Source organism: Oryzias latipes, chromosome 17 (assembly GCF_053564925.1).
Source record: "Oryzias latipes strain Hd-rR chromosome 17, Olatipes_Hd-rR_3.1".
NCBI classification, from domain to species: Eukaryota; Metazoa; Chordata; class Actinopteri; order Beloniformes; family Adrianichthyidae; genus Oryzias; species Oryzias latipes.
Genome location: NC_136253.1, coordinates 34,601,023 through 34,623,730, shown reverse-complemented (window position 1 = coordinate 34,623,730; position 22,708 = coordinate 34,601,023). Strand labels below are relative to the sequence as shown.

The following is a 22,708-nucleotide window of genomic DNA, read 5'->3' as shown; positions in this document are numbered from 1 at the left end:
TCCATTTTTCAATCCTGTGCGCTTTGCAGGGAGCCCTTTAGTGCTGTTCACGCTCCTTATTGTGCAGCCTGATTGGTAGAAATGAGGAAATTAGACAGAATATACGTGTGGACATCCCACAGGCACTTGCGTGCGGTCTGTACTGTCTCACCTAGACTAGAGTGTGGCGTAGGGACGCCGTACGACAGCATCACCCGTACGTCCTAAGTTCTACTAGTCTTTTAAGTACTTTACAACACACTTACCACACGCACAATATTGGTACGTTCCGTTTCATGACGTCCCTTGAGGTGGCCGTACGAGCCTCAAGGAACTGAGAGACACACCTGTTCTCCCCTCAAGATGCAGCCGCCCCTTTCTACGCCCCTCCAAAGACCCGAATGACCCAAAAAAACCCAGCACCCCAGTGACTAGTGAGGTTCCTGCCTGGGGAGGCCCTGACGTCATCAGTCAGATTTACAATTATGTGAACCTTCAGAGTAGCTTCTTCATTGTTTGATTGACAACTGTTAAAGTGTGTTGTTCTGAATTTCAGTTCAACATCTTTCTTCTGTTTACAATCTGTAGCATTGAAAAAAAAATCACCAAAATTGTTGTTATTGACTTACTTTTACTTCTAAATGGAGTCCGTTGGCCGCTCCTTCTGAAGAATCACATGGAGAACCTGTTTGTAGAAGTTTTCCTTTCCTTTCTCAGTTTTAAAAGTCTCTCAGTTTCCATGGAGATCTCTGCCAGAGACACGTCTCCACAAATTCCAGAGTTTATACACAAAATCCTCCATTTAGAAAATGATGCTAAACAAAATTAAACTATAACTGGAAGGCTGCACTCGACTAACTCTATTATTCTTTAGCCGCAGTGTCACACCCTCTGGGATCACCAGCGCCCTCTGTCTTCAGACATGCGTACTGCGGGCCTCAGTGTCTTTCTGATGCACTTTTTTTCCAGATAAAAAAGACTAAATGAGTGGCACAAACTTAATCAGACAGTTGGCGAGAAATGAGCAGATGAAGTCTTTTTTTTTTAAAGCGTTTTTTATGAGGATATAAAGACTGAAACACTAAAGCGCATGCCTCCGCTGCAGCTCAGTCAGCGTGTGCGGCGAAGGCTGGGCGCAGGGGAGGCATTGGCTCCCGGTGCCTCACCTGCTGCTGTATCCTGTATTTTAACAGGAAATTTGTCAATTAGCTATGTTTTTACCAAAGAAATAAACATCTCTGAAAAATAATATTTGTTTTTTTATTTAAAAAAGTCTATTCATTTTGTGTGATTTATGTACGTTCAAGCTATATTTTGCCTCCCCGGACTGCATGTCACTGCAGCCCCCGTATGGCTATGTTTGGCCAAAAACTACACTGAGATCAGAAGCACCAAAACACTTTTATGATCATCAGAAATCAAACATTTAGCTCGACGTTCATCAATATAATTGAAAAGACAGTAAGAATGATCTGACATGAGAAAATCCCGGAAACATTTTCTCTGAGAGCTGAAATAAAGACCTGTGCATAGAGTCCGTGTGGCGTGTGTTGTATGTGTGCATGCTGGACGGCGGCGGCTTCGTGTGCGATGTGGCGGCACGGAGCTCCTGGTTGTTCTGGAATGGACACTTCAGAGGTAAACAGGACTGGAGAAACCAAGAGTTTCTCTGCTGCTTCCTTTCTTTTTGTATGTAGGTAAAAAATATGACACCGAATGGATCAAATAAATAAATATGCAATGTGTGCACAACACTGAGAGTAGAAACAGCAGAGTTTGCAGTCTGACTGCCACAGATCAGTGGGCAGACAGAAGTCATGGGGCTTCGGGGGCCGCTTAAGGTCCGTGGCCTTCACACCCACGTGATCCGACTCAGCTGTGCGTGTTTATGGGATGTGGGCTGAAACTGGAGAAGAACATCAGTTCTGTGACGTGAGCGCGATTTAGTAATGAAAGAAAATTGCATCAAAAGCCACAGACTTAATTTGGTTACAAAATGGATTCGGTTGAAATGTGATTTGAAAATCTTGCTTTTAGTTTCACGTGGGAGAAAATTACCCGCTTGATCTGACGGCTATGAAATCAATCATTCATCACAACAAAACAGGATTTTATCCAAATGCTTTGGTGGTTTTTGTATTTTTAAAGCAGATCGCTTTAACATTGATTGTTAAAAAATGCAGTTAATCAAAATATTTGCACTTTTGTTTGCTACTAAACACATCAGAACATTCGGTTTGATCTTGAACGTGGAGACTTTCTGGATTATTGTGTAAAAGCCTGTTCTCAGCCACAAGAACAAAAAGTCAGCTGCTGGTCTGTATTACTAATGAGACCTTTGGGAAAGGTTCAGTGTAAAAACTGCTTTCTTTCACATCTCCTTGGCTTGTTTTCTCTTTTTTTATTTTCTGTGAGCAAATTCTCCCTCTTCTCTGTTTTTTCAGTTTCCAGCCAATTTAGCACCAAATTAAATTTGGAGACATTTTCCATGTTCTCCTTCTGTCATTTGCAGTTTCTATATGCCACACATACATTCTCTTTTCACCGTTCTGGTGCCATCTGTCAGACCATTTCTAACATCCATTTTGCAGATTCACAGCCACCATTCAGGCTTTTTTTTAAAGGTTTTTGCAGATCTATAACCATCTTATTTGCCTTTCAAAAGCCAATTAACTGTCAGTCACTAACTTCTTTAGAGATGCAGATGCTAAAGCTTTATTAGCCAGTCCATAAAAAAGGTGGAGAAAAAAAATCCACACATACATATTTGCAACACTTTAATTAACTTCACATCTCATGAGCCCTTGACAAAATCATTGATACTTTCTTGATGTTTTTTCAAACGTTTTCTAACGAATTTCTGGAAAATCTGCTAAATAAACCTCGGACTTATAGACCAAAAAGACGAGCAAATCAGCTGTAGTTTTACTTTGTTGACTTTACTTTCGGTGACCCTTTGTCATCAAACTGTGGATTATCATTTGTTTCAAAGATTTTCTCATTCCTGTAAAGTGTTTTATTAGCGCAAAAAATGTGTTGTAGATTAAATATTGTACTTTAGCTCTTACCCCAGCTAATATTTCAGCTAACCCTCTGAACATTTAGTCACAGGGCTCCTTTTCAGCAGAATTAACTGTGGTAATGAAACCAAAGGTGTGATGTCTACATATGAGGAAACCAGCGCTTAAGAGGTTAAAGATCATATTTATTTTTCAACGATCTCTCCCTTCCTACCAGGTTTCTCTCTCATCCTGTCATCTTTTTCTTTCTGTGAACTATATCAGAGTTTTCCAATATTTGTTTGGCGATTACGGGCTTTGGGATTTTTTTTATTGCAGAAAAGACAAACAGAAAATACCTTTGATTGGAGTTTTATAGAGCATAGAATTAGGTGAGGGATAATGCCCGACGAGGTGTCCCGTCTCAGGAAAAGATTCATTTCAGATAATAGACACGTCGAAGGGGATTCTCCTTTTAATACCACGGTCACTTACAAATGAAACATTAAATCAAATATTAGTACTTTAATCTTATTTTTACATTTGAAGTCAAACATAGCAGCATATTTGTTGTCATGGTAACGCCTGCAAAGGCTGCACTGATCCTGTTCTGCTGCAGACTAAGGGGAGAAAAAGCTCTTTATGTGCATCATGAGAAGTGATCCAAAGCATTATTTTTTATGCTCTTTTTCCATCTGTGGGGGGATGTAGAGAGACATAACATAAAAGTGCTTATATCCAAAAGTAACTAATTTTTTTCTTTTTTTTTACAATAAAATGATGAATAAGGAAAAAAATAACTTAAAGGGGTGAAGCAAAAAAGGCTTCGGGGTGACCCAAGGCCAAAAGAACAAACAAAGCCCCACCCATCTAATACCAGAAAACATCTAACCTGAATTAAAAGAGAAGGGAAAAACAACACAACTATGCTCCCTAGACCAACAAACAGGAGAAAACAGCAGTTCGCCCTTACAGCTACACAAAAACATCACACAGAACACTACAAGCCACAATAGTCTACTAACACAGGTCAAAATTCAAGTGGAGAGGCGAGCCAAGCTGGCAGAGCTCCCTTCTCGAGGCCTGGAGGTCCACGCGGTGCTTTAAAGGCTGCCGCCATCAGCTGTCGTCCAATGGGAAGCCACAGCTTTCCTGCACCACACCTGGAAAATATAAGAGACGAATAGACACACAAAGACTTACACAAAACACAGAGGTCCCCACTCTGACACAGAAACAAAGCGCACACACACAAAGGCACAGGGAACGGTCAGAGGGAACGGTCGCCTCTCACTGCATGTTTGTGTCCAGATGATGAAGCTGAAGTTTGTTTCCTAGATCGCTTTGATTGAAGAGAAATCCACCGTCAACTCTGATCATTCCATGTGTTTCCAAAAGACAATCTCTTTCATCACCTAATAGTAAAATGTATCAAGCAAAAAGGTAAACAAGGCAGAAAGACAGACTATTTCAAATGAATGAACCTTGATTAAAGAACCATCAACAATGTGACAAAGATTCTGTCATGTCCACCGGAGACATGTGAAGGACGGAGATCTTTTCTCCCGTCTTCTGTTGTGATAAACTGTGGAACAGCGTCTGTCCACCTATGTTCCACGCTTCTGCTGTTCTGGTTATCAACTGGAGTTCAGGGCAGCCCAATAATAGGAAACATTCAGGCTATTCGACCGGAAACGTCTTTTTTAGGTGCCCATTATCACTTTTCAATGGACACCCTGCAGCCAATCAGAATTGAGGATTCACCCAAACCAGGAGTCTACAACTTTTAGCTCTAAAGGTCCCGAATGAACGAAAACCAGCCAGAGCCGCAAAGTCCCTCCTAAACATTTAGAAAAAGAAATCCTTCATTTATTCAGCTTTTAAATATTTACAATGATTTAACGACAACATTGTTAAATTCCTGTTGTATTACTTTTGATAGCGGAAAATACAAGTTCCTTTCAAAATAAAACACATCTTGTGTCAAATCAGATCCTGATACAGTAGATTTGCAATTATACTTTAAGAACTTTGCCTCTGAACAGAAAAGAGACGTAGAATACAAGTTTAAAGTTGTTCTAATAATAAATCACTGAGAATAGATCAAACCATCGTTTATCTGACGTGTTTGGAGGAAGGGCAAAGCTGATTTAGTGTAATGTCAGCCGTGGTTAATTAAAGAAAAAAGGTTCGTTTTTACTCATGTATGATCACCATAGTTTAAAAATCCCTAAATAAATGACTAAACTGAACTAAAATCCATTATTTATCCAGATTGTTAGTATAACCAGTGAGCCACAATGGAGGAAAAAAAGAGGCTGCCTACGGCTCCAGAGTGCTTTAGGTTTTATATAATCACTTATTTCTATATAATACTGTAATACTTCACAACAAAAAATGTTCCTTTTTGTCTTGTTTGAAGTTTGCTGCGTTCTGATATTTTACCACAGACTCAGGGAGAAAAAAAACGGAGTAAAAGCAGTCGGCATGATTAAAACATGAGGCTGAACTAAACTGGGACCAAAGACGGAAGTTTGAAGCAAAACAAGCTTGAGAGTAATTGGCATGAGGTGAAGCTGCATTCTGTGTGAGCGGCAAAATGGAAGGTTCTGTTCAGGTTATGTAATGCCACAAACACAACACCGCAGCACAAACATACAAAGTCCTTAAGACGTTTTTAATGACGACCCAGCAATGTTTTAGAAATAAATCCACAAAAGTCAAAGAATTGGGATGTAGCCCACCTTATTACAATGATAAATAACAAAACAAAACACAAAGAAAACAACACCAAAAGTTGTGTTTGTGCCAACGAAAAACATTTTTACTTTCACAAAAAATGTTGTGGTTGTGAGAAAATGTTTTTCAGTTGAAACGATGTGTTTGCAGACCTGAAGAAGGGAAGCAGAGTGAGATGCTCTCCTGCATGATCGTCATAGTAACAGCCTCACTGTCACACCATCAGTTTTAAAACACACTTTGCACTATTGACAGTAATTACCACTATAGAAATAAATCTGCATAATTTGTATTCAATAAAAGACCAAGATAGTGTATTTTCAGTTTAAAAGTGCATCTTTCTTTTCAGAAAAAAATCATCTGTGACTAAGTTGTTTTTTGAAATTCCTCCACAGAAGTGTTTGTGAACGCCGACCGTCGGTCATCCTTTGCAGTGAGCATGAGCAGAACCTGTTTGTCTGCAGGCACCTGAAGGGAAGCACCACCTTCCTCCACCTTTTCTTTCATTTTGATTTCCAGCAATTCATGAGGGAAATACCTGGATCTTATCAGGGTCATCTGTTTATCCTGTCCTCCTTCTTTTCCAAGAAAACTGCTTCCCGCTGCACTTAAATAATACAAAACATGCGTCCAGGACAGTTGGCCTACATTTAATAACAGCCTTAGGAGACAGCTGGTGTTTGGAAAGAAGGCAGTTTGTCGATTCAATACAACAACATGCCAGATACATTTCTAGAAACCTTTGTGTATGAATGTTTTCATTTAATCCAGACACGTTGTGGTTTTGATGTTTCATCAATGTGATTATTTACTGTACTATAGGATAGAAACCTTGAGAAGAGTGTGTAGGTCAGTGTAAATGATGGTGACCCTTGTGTTATCTTAGATGACCCCCCCCCTTCCATTGACGTGTTCTCCCTACCATGACAAAGGTGGAAAGATTTCATGTAATCCATGGACACCAGTGAAGATCACAAATCATTGAAGAAAAAAGGTTCAGAGCACTGTCTAGTGGGTCTAGATGACCCAACTCCCAATGGTAAAGTGCCTAGGATAGCACAAGGGTTAACTTTTATGTTTTTCCAGTGGAATGACTCCGTTTGAATTTGGGATTATCAATGTCGAGGGCATTCTGAACTGATGATGTCCCGAAATCCTAAACTGTGATTTGATAATCAGATCACAGGGGGCGGGGCCAGCATCTGTCTCAGCATTTGGACAGTAACACAAACATTTATGGAACATGGGAGATTGGTTCACGGATGGAATAAATCAGAGTCTGCGTAAGCCTTTATGAAAAAGATGCAAGCTCCATGAGCAGTTTACGAGTAATGAAGGCTTAACGAGTCAAACAATCTGTATGAATGCTCATCTATGAAGTAAAATTCTTGACCCTTTAGCGACAAAGCTGTCACAGGTAACAACAAATTGCCTGTGACAGCAGGAAATTCGGAACTACTGTAACCCTTCAAGCATTGTCCAATTAATGTCATTCCATCTGGCATTCAGATTCGGGCCGACATGCAACACTTTACTTTAGAAAAGCGTTGCTTATCGACCCAAAGTGTCAGAAGTCCAAACTCTGTTTCCCCCTCTGGTCCCCGGCGGGAGCCGTCCCCAGAGTTCTAACCACACTACATCTCCCAGCAACCCCAGCGCACACTTCCTGGATGCCGTACACCTGACTCTCATGCATTCATCAACCATACTTGAGCACTGCTCTGAGCTTCACTCAGTGTGACGTATTGTTTGTGCCACTCTGCCTTCTTTACTGAGCGTTATATCTGGACCTGATCTTCTGTCTCCTGACTCTGTCTGCTTGCCGCCTGCCCCGATTCTCGTCTGGGTCGTGACTACCCCATCTATCCTCTGATGCTCTCATGCCTGTTATCGCCTGTTATCAGGTCCCGAATAGCGGCTGACATGAGCCTCCTCCATAGGGCGGCTGAGCCCTCCCTTAGAGACAGGGGGAGGAGCTCTGTCACCCGCGGAGAGCTCGGAGTAGAACCGCTGCTGCTCCACATCGAAAGGAGCCAGCTGAGGTGGCTAGTCCGGATGCCTCCTGGACGCCTTCCTGGAGAGGTGTTCTGGGCATGTCCTACTGGGCGGAGGCCCCGGGGAAGACCCAAGTCTGGAGAGACTACGTCTGTCGGCTGGCCTGGGAACGCCTCGGGGTCCCCCCAGAGGAGCTGGAGGAAGTGGCTGGGGCGAGGGAAGTCTGGGCATCTTTGCTTAGTCTGCTGCCCCCGCAACCCAGTCCCGGATAAGTGGAGGAAGATGGATGGATGGATGGATGGATGGATGGATGGATGGATGGATGGATGGATGGATGGATGGATGGATGGATGGATGGATGGATCCTAGGCACTTTACCATTGGGAGTTGGGTCATCTAGACCCACTAGACAGTGCTCTGAACCTTTTTTCTTCAATGATTTGTGATCTTCACTGGTGTCCATAGATTACATGAAATCTTTCCACCTTTATCCACCTTTGTCATGGTAAGAATAACACGTCAATGGAAGGGGGGGGGTCATCTAAGATGGCACAAGGGGTTATTCAAACTGGACCAAAGCCTCACTGTTAGTTTACTCAAGGACAGCATGGACTCAATACAATGCGGGCCAAACTGATGGAGTGGGGGTGGGTCATCAACAGGGAGAGACGCAAAAGAAGCCAAAACAAATCAGCAAAGTGAACTTTGCTGATTTCTATTAACATAAAAAAGATGCTGTTTGTTAGTTTTGATGATAACCTCTATGTATACATAAATAAAAAATACATGAAGAAATGCATGGTTTAGGATTTTAAATACAGTGAATACTAAATGTGAATGCTCACTGCTGAAAGTTTTTCCTGAAAATAAACTAGTGCAGCCGCTAAACTGCCTCCTAACATCACCTGCTGCATTCACTGTCAAACTGGGGAAATATTTGTGAGCACAACAGAAGCAAACTCACACCGAGAAATAAAAATCCATACAAAACAGAGCCGCATGGGGCCGTCGAGCGCTGTGTAAACAACCCGTGCAGGTTCCAGGTGGGTTTCACTAAAAAAAACTTGTAGCAATTCCCCTGGGACTGGTTTGCTGAGAAGTAATAGAAAGAATAAAATAAATAGTTTATCATAAACTACCAGCACAACTTTTCTCTCGTACCTTCAAAGAGTGTCCTGATGTTTACAACATTTACAGGAGCATCAGCAAACAGAGGCGTGTTTTCACACCCAAAGAGTGTTGTGTGTTTGACAACTTCTGCAAAAATCATAAAAATCCAGGAAAAAAACCCCACACAGCAGCTGCAAGCGAGATGTTGATGCTGAGATGATGAAATGATTCAAATCTGTAGAAAATCGTTCAGACGTAACGATTAGGATCATTGATAAACGGAAAAAAATGCCTCACTTTCAGCAGGATGCGTTTCCACACACTTTAGTCTACAGCTGCAGGTTCGTTTACCGCTGCGACTCCCACTCTCACGTTGGGAAAAAGGCGGGCCAAAGAGCGCCTGTTGGCGTCTGAATTATGCAGCAGCGTGTTGGTGTCACACAAAGACGGGTGTGATGTGATATCTCGTTTAGCCTCTGCTTGGGTTTGCTGCCAAGACTCTGAGTGGGCTAAGCCTGAAAATAGAAGGGTTCTTTCAGGAGGAGGTCAAACTGCCAAAAATAGAGCCGTCTGCAGCACAAGAAGCCTGTCATCGTGACGTTCACTTCTTTAGTTATGTCACCGGCTCTGGACACAGCGACCTCATTGGTGAGAAGTTTACGGCTCAAAGAAAAGGCTCCATTTGTTCATTCAACTGACTTATTGGCTGCTGCTGTGAAGAAGAAGAAAAAAAAGACTAAATTTGCATCGGGATATTCTGCACAGCTTTTTTTAGCTCCGAAAGAAATTTTGAGATTCTGAATTAAAAACAAAAAAATGAAATGATTTGAAAACAAAAACATGAGGAACAAATGCGTCTTCTTAAAACTAAATTGATTTGTTGCATTTTTGGTAATTTATCAGTGTCTGTGGGTCAGGGGGTCTGTGGTTTTCTTCCATCCTGAGCCAATTTAAAAATAAAACATAAACCCCATCACGCTGTATGTCGCTAATTAAAATCCCGCCCGATCATCTTTTTATCTGTTTTCAAAGCTTTCCCAGTGGTCATTTAATTATGATGAAATCTAAAAATCTGTGTTGTTTTCTGGGACATAGTTTCTGCAGGGCGGCAGTAGTTCATCAGAAATTCGCCTCTGAGTTGTGGGCGGGAATGCTGGCACAGGGCAAGCCCATCCCCCCTTCCCCTCCCAGTTGCTAAGAGCTCAGGCCAGTGTTTTCGAATCCTTCTTTCACCCCGACAATCCGTGCATTGCAGCGTCGCTGTCGCCCCTCTAAATCATCCACCTTGCCAGTTAGCTTACCTCCGACTTTAGCTTGCTAACCACATTCTCCAGTTCCACCGTCTGGTCTGAATACGTCTTCAGACTGAACTCAGTACTGTCCAGGCGGGTCTCGTGCTTCTCCTGATCTTTTTTCATGGAGTCTGTTTTGTCGTTCAGATCCTTTGTACTCGAGTCAATCCGCTCCAGTATTGTTTTTTCGGAGTTAAGAATCGCCTTCATTACCTCTCTCATGTCCGGAGGGGTCCGAAGCCTTCACGGCCTGTTCTCTTCCAGTTCCAGTTTTGCTCAGGATTTTACAAAGCAACGCTGAAAATGCAAAAAAATGAGGTGAAGGCCGTTCACTGGCATGTAGTTGTTAAGCTGGAGAATATTTGGTCGTTTTGGAGTGTGTAATGTATTTCAACAAGTCGTCCTTTTGAGGAACTCTGTAAAACACGTCTTTACATGGCTACGCTCACCAGCGCCCCAGAAATTACTTTTTAAAAGTAGCTCATAGCGTCGTGGCGATGATCTGATGAGTTTTCCGGAGGGGAACGCAGCAAACGTCATGCTGGCTCAAACTGAAAGTGTCTATTTCAAGATCTCAGCTCACAGCAGCGATTAAAGTCAGGGGCTGATTACCAACGCTTTGCCATCGGTCTCACCTGGCCCCCTCCCACATACAAGGATCACACATCCTGCCATCAGTGTGTTGCTTGAACTTACCGTCAAGGCAGCTGCTCCTGTTTCAGCGTTGGAAGGATTTTCTGCTCCTTAGCGAGGAGCTGAGCTCAGTTTTTTGCTGCTTCTTTTCTGGAAGAGCTGCTAACTGCTAAAAAACACTTTCTGTAACGCCGGTAAGAACCTGTGAAGATCGCTGAGATGTTTTCTTCCTCGTTTTCACTCCTCACATGAATACAAGTCCTTCAGTGTTTGACAGTCTCATCTTGCAGGGAGTTTCTGAAGCTGCAGACAAAGATCAGGATGAAAATGTTGATGGAAAAAGAAAAAAAAGACGCTCAACCGGAACATTTTGTCACATTAACCTGAGATTAAGTAAGTCATGAAAACTTAGATTACTCATTTAAAGTCATCTCCTGATTTCACAAGGATTTGAATAAAGGATAATGCAGAAATGCCGTTTTATTCTGAATTTTCTTTCCATGTCATCCATCATCAGGAAAATGCTACAAGAACATGTTAAAAACACCAAAAGCACCATTTTAAGAAAATAAAATACCTGAGTTGAACTTAGTACACTTATTCTAAAGCAGCTGCAGGCTGATGCCGCTAAAACTGTGAGCCAGGCAGCACTTTATCTCATCATTTTAGCGTCTCTGTGGTTTTTAGTGTCTTATCACCACTGCAAAGTGTGATCTACGTTCCTTTCTCGCCTCACGTTATCCACTAATTCTCTCACTTCCCTAAATGAATATATTAGGCATTGCGCCCCTTACTGGGTACCGTTGGATTTTTTGTGCGGGGAAACTCAATTCATTGTAAAAAGAACAATGCAGGGAAGCCTCTTCAGGAGGAAGATTGTAAGTGAGGATGACGATGAAAGCTGAAATTAGTAGAGGAAGAAAATGAGAAAGGAGGTGCATTTTCCTGCATTTATCAAGTTCGTTAGTGCTAAAATGCAATTCTGGTGAACTGCATGATAAAATCCTGTGATGTAAAATTCTAAGGTTGAGTGAAAATGAAATACTTACTACATGATTTTATTGTGAGCAAAGTTTCCAAAGTTTTTTAAAGTAAAACCCAATAGATGGTTTTTTTCAGTGTATGCCCTTTAGGCTCCGCCCCTTGGCACGTGTAAACCTATTTGTTACCAAAAAAAAAACACAATCAGGTTAAGAAATTAAGCATAAAAATGGGGAAAGTTATCGACTAAAAATGCTAAATGAGTTTGACCTTTATATACATCTTATTGAATGTGATTTCTGGTTTAAAATGTCATTATTTAAATGTTTTTTTTAATGCTAAGACTTTGTTTCAGTGTGACGATGAAGTGGCGTCATTATAACACCATAGATCACGACTCGTGCAGAATTTTCAAGTTAACAAGAGGATTAATGGGAAATACTCGCTTTACGCTTTTCACAACAAAAAAGGAAAGTATAGACCAAAATACTTTTTAATTAGGTAAAATCCTGAAATAATTCATTTCTTAGTGAAGTTTTGGGACAAAAGCTGCAGCTCATATTCAGACTGCTGATGCAGTTTGTATTGTCCGTTAGTCAGAAAACAGCTTAGGTGACGTTTATGCAAAGGTGCTTTTAAACATGATGATTTCAATATTAAATCAATTCATTTTTTTAAATTAGAACCTGGTAAATGATGTTGTTTTTCCATAAACGTTGGGAAGGTTCTCAAATAGAACATTTTTCCTGTCTCATCAGACTGACGTTCGGTTCCCCATCGACCGACGGAGCCTCACCAGTGAAAACAGTTGCGGTTCAGTCAGGACAAAACAGCTTTGGTTGTCAGGCAACGCCAAGGACACGCCATTCTTCTGCTGTGTGGCATTCAGGCGTTTCTGAAACAGTGATGACATTAAAGTAAAAAAATCACAGCCAGGCGTGAATAAAAACCTCTGGAGAAGACAAAGGCGGAGGCTCTCAGCCACGTCGCTCTTTGTTTGCTTCCATGAAAGGAGGAGGAAAACCATGACTTCAATTTCAACAACATCACACCTTTGGCATTGAACGCTGAAAAAGAAATCATCATGTTCTTCCAGTCTTCAATCATCTGCATGTCTGCACACATTTCCAGGCAAACATGCTCAGTCAGACTTGACTTAGAGATGAAGGATCCAAAAGCAGAACATTGGCGAAGCTCGCCATCCTCCGACCATCTCATCCCTCATGGGGGGTTAAAGCAGCCTCAGCCGGATGTTTGACTTTTTGAGGCCACAGACCAAAGTTCTCAGCAGTTGTTGAAATTTTCTTAAAATTTTGAGGAATTTTGGCATCAAATGTAGTGTCTGCCTCTGATTGGCATGTGAAGAGCAAAGGTCAAGGTTCAGCCATGATGGACCAGCCTGAATGCAGAAAAGAAGACTTGTGAAGCACTTTTTCCAGTTAAAATCACAAAGTGCTTTACGACGTACAAGGAACTAAACTAGGAAATAAAACAAAATAAGTAGGACAGAATAATGCAAAGTGAGCTTGTCTGAATAAAAAGGTCCAGAAAAGCTTTTCAAAAAGAATCAGCCACTCAGAAAGGCAGAAAGGGGCTACTGCTTTGACGGATACATCTCCAACAGTTTCGGGTCGTTATAGTTTCCGGGTTCTGGGAATTTGATTTGATTTGATTTGAAATGGTTCGTTTCAAGCAATCTTCTTTCTCTTTCGGCTTTTCCCATCAGGGGTCGCCACAGCGAATCATCCTTTTCCACCTCACTCTATCATGGACATCTTCTACCCTAACATTAGCCAACTTCATGTCCTCTGTTAAGACATCCATGTATCTCCTCTTTGGCCGTCCTCTCGCCCTCCTGCCAGGCAGCTCCATCTCCAACATCCTTCTACCAATATATCCACTATCCCTCCTCTGAACATGTCCAAACCATCTCAGTCTGGCTTCTCTGACTTTGTCCCTAACACAGACAACATGAGCCGTCCCTCTGATGTACTCGTTCCTTATCCTGTCTAACCTGGTCACTCCTAAGGAGAACCTCAACATCTTCATCTCCGCTACCTCCATCTCAGCCTCTTGTCTCTGTCTCACTGCTACCGTCTCTAACCCATAGAGCAGAGCTGGTCTCACCACTGTCTTGTACACCTTTCCTTTGAGTCTTGCTGGCACTCTTCTGTCACACAACACTCCTGACACTTTCCTCCACCCGCTCCAACCTGCCTGCACTCGCCTCTTCACCTCTTTTCCACAATCCCCATCACACTGAACTGTTGACCCCAAATACTTAAACTCCTGCACCTTCTTCACCTCAGCCCCCTGTAACCTAACGCTTCTACCTTGATCCCTCTCGTTCAGACACATGTATTCTGTCTTACTACGACTGACCTTCATGCCTCTTCTTTCCAGAGCAAACCTCCACCTCTCTAGCTGTTCCTCCACCTGCTCTCTACTCTCACTGCAAATTACAATGTCATCCGCAAACATCATTGTCCAGGGAGATTCCTGTCTTACCTCGTCTGTCAGCCTGTCCATCAGCATAGCAAACAAAAAAGGACTCAAAGCTGATCCTTGGTGTAGTCCCACCTCCACCTTGAACTCCTCTGTCTGACCTACAGCACATCTCACCACCGTCATACTTCTCTCATACATGTCCTGAACTACTCTGACATACTTCTCTGCCACTCCAGACGACCTCATACAGTACCACAGCTCCTCCCTCGGCACCCTGTCATACGCCTTCTCTAAATCTACGAACACACAATGCAGCTCCTTCTGACCTTCTCTGTACTTTTCCATCAACATTCTCAAAGCAAAAATGGCATCAGTGGTGCTCTTACGGGGCATGAAACCATACTGCTGCTCACAAATCTCCACCTTCTTCCTAAGCCTGGCTTCCACTACTCTTTCCCACAGCTTCATTGTGTGGCTCATCAACTTTATTCCTCTATAGTTGCTGCAGTTCTGCGTGTCACCCTTGTTCTTAAAGATCGGAACCAGAACGCTTCTCCTCCATTCCTCAGGCATCTTCTCACTCTCTAAAATCCTATTGAACAACCTTGTTAGAAATTCCACTGCTGTCTCTCCTAAGCACTTCCATACCTCCACAGGTACGTCATCAGGACCAACGGCCTTTCCGCTCTTCATCCTTTTCAGAGCCTTCCTAACCTCATCCTTTCCAATCTCTGCTACTTCCTGCTCCACAACAACCACATCTTCCTCCCTTCTTTCCCTGTCATTTTCCTCGTTCATCAGCTCCTCAAAATACTCCTTCCATCTTTTTTGTACACTCTCCTGAGTTGTTAGCACCTTTCCATCTCTGTCCTTAATCACCCTTATCTGTTGCACGTCCTTCCCATCTCTGTCTCTCTGTCTGGCTAGCCTGTACAAGTCCTTCTCTCCTTCCTTTGTGTCTAACCTGTCATATAGCTCATCGTAAGCTTTCTGTTTGGCCTTTGCCACCTCTCTCTTCACTCTACGCTGCGCTTCCTTGTACTCCTGTCCACCTTCCTCAGTCCTTTCTACATCCCACTTCCTTTTAGCCAACCTCTTCCTCTGGACGCATTCCTGTACTTCCTCATTCCACCACCAAGTCTCTTTACCGTCTTTCCTCTTTCCAGATGACACACCTAGCACCTTCCTACCTGTTTCCCTGATAATTTCTGCTGTAGTTTCCCAGTCATCTGGAAGCTCATCCTGACCACCCAGGACCTGTCTCAACTTCTGCCTAAATTCCTCACAAGTTTCTTCATTCTGTACTTGTGAGGAATTTAGGCAGAAGTTGAGACAGGTCCTGGGTGGTCAGGATGAGCTTCCAGATGACTGGGAAACTACAGCAGAAATTATCAGGGAAACAGGTAGGAAGGTTCGTTTCAAGCAATCAAATAGGAATAATACACAAAAAAACAAATTACAATCCTCAGTTATACATTCATACAAAGATGTATCTAATTTAGGATAATTAAACATCAAATTAAATATTGTTTGAAAGGGAGAGGAAGGAAGTGAACTTATGTGATCCCACCCCTGTTCTACCGTAACTATTTTATAACATGATTTATCATTATCCGGTTCATAACTTTTATCAGACAGTATTAAGAATCCTTAGGTATCAATAAATCACATGACAAAGATGAATTACTTGATTATTATGTAAAAAATAGACATATAAAATCATGTATATGATTTAAAAAAATACAATATCAGTCAAATGGACATAACACTGTTTAAAAATCTTCACAGCATAAATTGATCAAGTATCAAAAGTTAGAAATGTGTGCAAATCATGTTTCATTAGGAAAAATCATGAATCAGAGGTGTAGGGAGTCAGCAGTTCTTTTTTTAAAGTCCAGTGAGTTGTCTAAAACAGGGGGGTCGGAGTCCAGGCCTCCAACAAACTTGCCTTATTGGCTAAACACACCTGACTCAGGTAAGGAAGGATTTCTGGAAAACCAGCAGGATGCCGGTCAACGCCTGGAGTTTGACACTCCTGATGTCAACCAAGATGAAAGCAGCTGCAGGTATTTTTATTTCCATATAACTATCGAGAGCATCCTCTCCAGCTGCATCACTGTGTGGGGGGGCAGTTGTACACACAGCAACAGGAAAGCCCTGCAGCGCATAGTCAACACAGCCAGGAGAATCATTGGAACACCCCTCCTCTCCCTGCAGGACTTATACATAACCCGCCTCACCCAAAAAACACTAACAATAATCAAGGATGCACACCACCCTGCACAAAACCTGTTCAGCCTTCTGCCCTCAGGGAGGGGGTACAGGAGCCTCTGCTCCCGGACCACTAGACTCAGAAACAGCTTCACACACCAGGCCATCAGGATGCTAAACACCCTCTCCCCTCTCCACCTACCCACCACCCATCTCCCCCCATGAACAGTGCTCAAACGACCCCCCCCCCCCCCCCCCCCCGCTGCCTTGAGACACTGCCTTAAGTGCACTCGCACTTTTATAGCAAATTGCCTATGTTGTATATTGTAAATTGTATCTTTTTCTTTCTTTTTACTTATTTATTTTATTTTAAACGTATACTTTGTTTTTATTTTTCTTCCCCTGAACAGACACGAGAGAGTAAGAAACGGATTTTCGATTCATTGTATGTGATGCACATGTGAAGAATTGGCAATAAAGTTGACTTTGACTTTGACTATGGTGAATAACCAATCAGTTAACCAATCAGGAACTCAGCTTTTGTGTCTGTGACGTGTTGATGATGCGATCAGTCCAACATGGAGGAGAATCTTATCATTCTGCTCTCCTTATTTGCATGGAGACTATACTAAAGAGGTCCGCCAATTTTGTTCCTATTTGTACCTTTTCCCTCCTCCACCTAAAGCGGGACAGCAAGTCGTCAAACTGGATCCCAGAGGGATGGAAGTAGCGCTGAAAGCGCCGTCATTGGGACGCGGCTCCTGCAGGGGACGGTCTCTGATGTCATGGAGAAAACAAAAACTATAAACCCGATGTCTCAACATCATCTGTGTCTTCCATGAGATGTACAGACGAAGCTGGACAAGAACTCATCCCACACGAGGAGGGAGCGTCCCGTTTCTGAACACGTGTTGAGAGACTCTTCATAAACAAACGTGAGCAAAACAAGGAAACAAATGACTTAAATCAATAGGATTTAGCTAAAGCTTTTCTGACTCGCAACATGGAAAAACCTTTTATTTCCAAGTGGCGTTTTTGTTTTTAGCACAATTTAGCTCATTTCCGGTATGCATTTCATTCATTTGTGACTTTCTTTGGGCGTTCTTTTAAAACTGCTATAGAAGCTAAAATGCAGTCTGTGAAAGGCCACTTTTTTAGTCAAAGCCGGTCTCTTTTTCCCTCATGGGTGAGAACAACACATGAAGTGTTACAGTACGTGTGAAAGTCTCACAATGGATGTGTGGCAGAAAAAGAAGTGGTTGTTGCGCGCCAGCAGAGGATTGTGGGACAGATATCCAGCATTTTTGATCTTTTTTCTTTTGTCCCATCGTGTCTGGTGGGAAAATAGTCTGGATTCTACCTTTGTTTAGCTTAAATCGGGTCACAGGGCGAAATAAGACAATGTATTTCAGCATCATTGTGCTGCATTCTCCAATATTTACTCATTAAACGTGAGCTATCTGGAACAAATTAATGACAATTCACACATCTTTACACTGTGCATATGAATGTGGGTTTTTTGTTTCATAGCACTGCTGTAGTTGGAGTTTGCATTGAGCCTGCATGTTAATGCATTTATTTGTTTTAAATAGTTTTAAACTTTAAATATGTATAGATTACAGGAGTTGTCTAATTCTTAAAATAATCCTGTTCTGTTGATTTTTCTCAATATCTTACATTTGGCATTTTTTTGTTACTAAACATCTTTTAGGAGCCAAACAGAATCTTTTTTATTTACAATTTCGTGTCTTTCGTGTCTGGATGGATGCATGGATGGATGGATGGATGGATGGATGGTTGGATGGATGGATGCATGGATGGATGGATGATGGATGATGGATGGATGGATGCATGGATGGATGGATGATGGATGATGGATGGATGGATGGATGGATAGACGGATGGATGGATGGATGGATGGATGGATGGATGGATAGACGGATGGATGGATGGATGGATGGATGGATGGATGGATGGATGGATGGATGGATGATGGATGGCTGGATGGATGGATGGATGGATGGATGATGGATGGATGGATGGATGGATGGATGGATGGATGGATGCATGGATGGATGGATGATGGATGGCTGGATGGATGGATGGATGATGGATGGCTGGATGGCTGGATGGATGGATGGATGGATGATGGATGGATGGATGGATGGATGGATGGATGGATGGATGGATGATGGATGGCTGGATGGATGGATGGATGGATGGATGGATGATGGATGGCTGGATGGCTGGATGGATGGATGGATGGATGATGGATGGATGATGGATGGCTGGATGGATGGATGGATGGATGGATGATGGATGGATGGATGGATGGATGGATGATGGATGGCTGGATGGATGGATGGATGGATGGATGGATGGATGGATGGCTGGATGGATGGATGGATGGATGCATGGATGGATGGAGGATGGAGGATGGATGGATGATGGATGGATGGATGGATGGATGGATGGATGATGGATGGATGGATGGATGGATGATGGATGGATGGATGGATGGATGGATGGATGGATGATGGATGGATGGATGGATGGATGGATGGATGATGGATGGATGGATGGATGGATGGATGGATGGATGGATGGATGATGGATGGATGATGGATGGATGGATGGACATAACTCTACCTGAACACAGAGAAAGCTTTGGAAAGTGTCTCATCAGTAAATGTGGTTTGGAGTCTCAAGAACACATGGAGCTGTTTTCCTCATTTTCATCTTCATTCATTCTCCTTTGATTTACATTTATTTCCTTTATCGAGGCGTTTTGTTTTACAGAAAAACATGTCTGTAGCCCCGAGAACACGACTAAGACCACGTTGTCGAAGCATCTTTAAGGTTTTCTTTAAACAGTTCTCATCTAATGTCCTGCATAAGTAGCTTGAGGTTCGGTTCAAATTCAATAGTTAGAAGGTGAGCTGATGGAATAGCAATGACATGGGGGGTGAGTTGTCATCCTGACCTCAGCCCCCATAAGGCACGGCGTTGTCGGACTTCCTCCAGAGTCGCACTTCCCAAAGGACAAGCAGGGAGCTGCTGGCAGAAGCTAAACCAGACTCTGGCTTCACGTCTGACTACAGGTGTCAGTTCACCTGGGAGAACAGAGAAAATGACAGACCAAAAGAGGGCTAAGCTGTAGTTTCTCCCTGTTGTCTCTCCTATTTACTTGTTGATTCCAGTGGTATTAATGAAACTCCCAGATGAGTTCCGCGTGCTGCTGCTGGTTACCGTCATTCGTCATCGTGCACGTAAGACAACGAGGAGTGCGGCGTCCCAGGAGTGCTTCAGCTTAGTGACAGCCGTGGCAGCCGGCGTGAACCAGAGGAAGGAGAAAAAAACACTCAAATGGAGTTATAGAAACACTAAGGGAAGGGAAAATCCATACGCAACCCCATATTAATGTATATTGTCGCTGCAGAGGGATTCATTAACCTGGTCAAATAAGCCCTAATAAAGTTACTCTGGCCCGGTTTAGTATCGATCTCCTCTCTGCTCTTCTTGATGGCCGTGACGCCGGCACATATTGCGGTGAGTTGATCTCCGTGTTCTTTCATGTGTGTGTCACAGCCTCAGCAGCTCCTGCTGATGACTTCGTCGATGTGATGTGAAAGGCTTTTATTGAGGCCCCTCTGCGTTTGGGGAGATCTCATCTCAGCTGACCCGTGGTGAGTTGCAGTTATTAAAACAGTCACTTCTCACCTTTTTCCACACCAACCCGGTCCCTTCATCCCCCAGCCTGCCGCACACACTTGATCACTTTCCTCCTGCTCTGACAGCTCACTCCTACTCGCTCTCATTCTTCATTATTACTCCTCTCTAACTCTTTCTCTCGCCCTTCTTCTTTCCAGCTACCCACCACCCACATCCTCCCAAGGGTGTTCTCTAACTCTGTAAACCGCTTTCAACTCATTCCCCATCCGCCGGCCTGTCAATTTACCTGTCCTTTGTTGCCCCAACTTGTCATTGTCTTGTAACAAGGGATTGTTTCGCCGGGTTTTGAGACAGCAAAACTGAACACTTGTCACATTACTTCCATGACAGAGAGGTTTGCCGTGGCTCAGGAGTGCCGAGTCGGGTTTGTTTTTTCCGTCTGCAACTGTCCAACACCACAAAGACCTGCAGCAGCCTTCACAGACGCCTGCACAAACCGAGGCGACGAGCATGTGACTGCTGCCTGCCTGCTGAGCGTTGGCACGACAGAGCCTTCTCGCACCGTTCAGGAATCCGTTCCCACATCTCCGAGGCGCACGTCGGAAACATTTGATGCTAAAAGGACAGAAGCTAAAGACCCACGCCGATCATCGATTGAAAAACTGTTCCCAAAACCAAAAACCTGCGTCGTGTTCTGGGGCATAGTTTCTGCAGAGCGGCAGGAGTTCATTAGAATTTCACCTCTGAGTTGTCATCATGGAGGTCTGTAATTATTTCCCATGATCCCCTTGTGTACACGCTCCCCCCACTAGCTTACAGCTCCTCACACCCCCAACCTAACATTAGCAGTGCAACAAAAATGAGAGCGACATCGTAGCTACAGTTTAGATCCTGATGTCAGTTCAGACGAGTAAAAAAAAACAAAGACGTTCAAGGATATATTTGTCTACATGTGGATGATCAGAAAGGGGCGGAGCAGGGAGCTTGTGGCCCCGCCCAGTGTACTTTCTACATAGCAAATACCATCTTTTTCAAACAGCATTTTTTTGTCTGCTTCTTACCTATTTGAATAAAGAAATGCAATTTTGGGCTTAGTTTTCTTTATAAATGTGCTCCAGCATCAGAAAAAATGCTACAGGATCGTGTCAAAAACACCAAAAACACAGTTTTCCACCAAAAATCTCACTCCAGTGTTTGAATTTCGTTTTTGAAGGATGAACAACAGCAAACCGTTCAGGATAGACAGATGGATTGGATTCCAGTGGACGAGCAGCGCTGCAGCACTACCACGGGCTAACAAAAGCCGCATCTATAAAAAGGAGCTGGAATACGATTACAGGCGTCCAAATATAGAAAAGCAGATCTGAAATCATGAATGTGTGTAAGCAGATATGGAAAAGTAGCACGGTGCAGCGGGGTCTCCTTTATTTTGCTTAAGAGTGAGCTCTAGTGGCAATTTGCTGAACCACATAAAACAAAATAAAGAGGCAGCAAAGGAACGGCTTCCTTAGAAGAAAAAAAGGGAAATGAAACAACGGGGGGAGCGTGTTCCCATGTTTACCTGAAAGCACAGAAAATGCGACTCGAACAGGAACAGCATTTCTCTGCTGTGGTGTGGGAATGTTCTGCCTTCCTCGACATGGAAACAAAACCCTTTGAAAGTTTAAATGAGAGATTTCCACTAAAGTTCTAATGGCTTCCATAAAGTGGTTTGGAGATCATAAAAACAGAGCAATCTTCAGCGCTGTTGCCTGGAGATTGGACTAACTGCAGCAGATAAAGGGATAAACTGTTGACTTACATTACAGTTGCAGCGGAAAGCGCCTTTAACTGCTCGCACTTGGCGGAGATTGTTGACTTATTAACTGGCAGACATGAGAAATGACGTGCTCGTTAAAAATCAGAAGCGTTAGTCAAATAAATCTAATGAAATTGCCTTCTTTATGTGATATTCGAGCCGTATTTAATGATGATACTGAGTAGCGGTGAATGATTTGTTCATAAACTGGAAATTGTGAAGGCGTTTGCAGGGTTGGGACGGGTGACGGTTTGGCTCCTGCAGGTGGGCTGCCTAAAAGCACATCAGCAGTGAGTCTCCTGCCGGTTCAACGCCGTACGCATCTTGATTTAAAAGCGAGCGGCTTGCTCACCTTCAGAGGAGGCCCACAGACCAGTGACTGCGGAGGCTCCCTCATCACCGCCCGTGCACAAACAAACAAACAGGCAAGACAAAAACCTGCTTATTATTCATGTTTATCATCACACCACGTCTGCTGTCTGCTCCCGGCTTCATGGATGGACTGGCAGCAAATGAGACTTGCTACACGAAACCCCGCTTTACAGTCAATACTGAAATGGATCCCACTTAGTGCGACGCAGCCAACAACGCTGATGTGTACTCACAGAGCAGCACGTGTGCACGCTTTTTCCAACTGCCAGCGCAGCCACCCACGCGCCCAGCACTCTGACACACATGCGCACGCACGTGCGCACACGCAGGAAATGTCTGTCACTTCTTTGCAACCGTCGGCTCTCTCGCACTCCCTCTGATGTTAAAGCAATTAGCTCTCAATGACTTTATTGCTTATTAAAAACAAATTAGAGGTCCAGTCTTCTTATGAGGGCGTTTTTATGATATGGAAATAGAAA

General features: G+C 43.2%; 1 long non-coding RNA gene across 1 annotated transcript; it reads right to left on the bottom strand.

Moving 5' to 3' along the window:
- Positions 1 to 1,399: 1,399 nt before the first annotated feature.
- Positions 1,400 to 11,168, bottom strand: LOC110016928 (uncharacterized). The gene is made up of 3 exons (XR_002292247.3): positions 10,811 to 11,168; positions 10,124 to 10,411; positions 1,400 to 4,141 (listed from the first exon to the last, which is right to left on the bottom strand). It is a non-coding gene; the product is annotated as an uncharacterized LOC110016928 (long non-coding RNA).
- Between the last annotated feature and the right edge of the window lie 11,540 nt (positions 11,169 to 22,708).